At 35.8% G+C, this 1,786-nt stretch overlaps 1 non-coding gene across 1 annotated transcript; it reads left to right on the forward strand.

Annotated features, from left to right (window-relative positions):
• The first annotated feature begins 384 nt into the window (after window positions 1–384).
• On the forward strand, window positions 385–457 carry TRNAA-CGC (transfer RNA alanine (anticodon CGC)). Its single transcript has one exon. It is a non-coding gene; the product is annotated as a tRNA-Ala (tRNA).
• The last annotated feature ends 1,329 nt before the right edge of the window (window positions 458–1,786 follow it).

The raw sequence follows: 1,786 nt of genomic DNA on the forward strand, positions 1-1,786 counted from the left end.
ATAACGAAGAATCAAAAGGAGGGCGTCCAAATTTGCGAACCAAAGCAAGTATAAATGAGACCTACGCGAAACGGAAGGGAAATAAAGACCCATTCACGATGACGTACTTTGCAATTGCGCTCGGCATTTAAGGCTGGCTATTCACTTAAGAGACGGGCTCTTTGGCGATCCGAAATGGATTTAAAAATATGCATTCTGAATGGCTAGATAAAGGAAGTCCAAATAAACGCATATAATTATTTACATATCAACACGTTTGACAAACGTAACTGTAAAAATGGGAAGAAATATGCAGCCTTTCGTTTGCATTTTTTACACGAAAATGAAAATAAATTTCAAGATTTATGGAAAAGATATAAGGTATTTCTCCCGCCTTCTTAGTATGCCTTCGTAGTGGAGTGGTCAACACGCTCGGCGCGCATTCGAGAGATCCGTGGTTCGAGTCCCGACGAGGGCATCGCTAATTTTTCATCTCTCCTGGTTTAAAAAAGTACTTAATGACACTACAGTGACGCCCGAAATAAAAAAGGTAGTGGATAATAATTCTCCACCACCAGGATTTTGTCTCCTAATCCCCACTCACCCTTTAAAATGAGGAATATATAAGGTATTTCTTCCTCATTCTTAGCATGCCTTCTTGGAGTAGTCGTCAGCATTCTCGGCGAGTATTCGAGAGCTCCGTGGTTCGAGTCCCGGCGGCATATTTCACAAGTGCACATCTGTGTAGCCGCCGAGAGAGTGGCTTCTAGGATGGACTAATAGGTACCCATTAATATTTCTGTCATGTCACATGACCTTTCGCGCACTTTAAAGATTTAAGCAAGACGGTTGAATATATTTTACAACTCAATTTTCTGCGCAAAATAATTAAAGCATCGCCGATTTTTTTTTTTTCGAAAATTTTCATTGCAAAGTTAGATTAAATATAAGCAATTGTGAAGAATTCATTACTTGGTTGAAATAATTTGAAATAAATATAAATACAAGTTGGACACTCGGCAAAAATATCCATGCGAAATGTTACTTAATAAGTGGTAAATAAGATGACGAAAGAAATACTATGTAATAAACATCTTAGCCCAAATATTCTATTTTTACATAAAACTATGCTTATGAAAAAGATATTTACCCCAATTTTATATATGTAAAAAGAAGTCAGCAGTTTTTATTGCAATCTATACGAAAAAAAGAATGCAAGCACTGAAGTAAGAAAACATTAGATTCATTGTAACACTCCCAGTCCTTTACAGGTCAATTAAAGAAAAACAAACTATACACTTGGAATTCTCTTGATTTAGTAAATGCATAATATTCGAGGCAATCTGAAGCTTGAGTTATTTTCTCTATGTAAAGAGCGGTAATATGCAGTGAACATCAAACCAAATGTTAATGCGTGATAAAAATCTCAAAAGTGAAATGTCAGCGATTAATTAAACTCATAAAACAAAAGCACTTTCGAAATTTTCTACTATTACACCACATATTTATAACTGCGGAACAAATGTAACATAAAACGTAAACTACATACGCTCACATGCAAGAAGATTTAGCGTCACAAGAACAACAGAAGCTCATTGGTCCATTTTAGAAACCCTCCTTCAGTGGCTACGTTCATGTGCACTTGTGAAATATGCCGGGCATTGCTCATTTTTCACATCTTCTGCTTCAAAAATGGCTCAATGTCTCTACAAACAAATCAAACATTTTGTATCTTTCTATTCTACTTACAATCGATATTGGTAATTTCAACACATCTTCGAGTATAATGGACAGATTTGGTATCTGA

This window comes from Stegodyphus dumicola, chromosome 11 (assembly GCF_044657685.1).
Source record: "Stegodyphus dumicola isolate Sdum_Otavi_A_Nest chromosome 11, ASM4465768v1".
In the NCBI taxonomy this organism is placed as follows: domain Eukaryota; kingdom Metazoa; phylum Arthropoda; class Arachnida; order Araneae; family Eresidae; genus Stegodyphus; species Stegodyphus dumicola.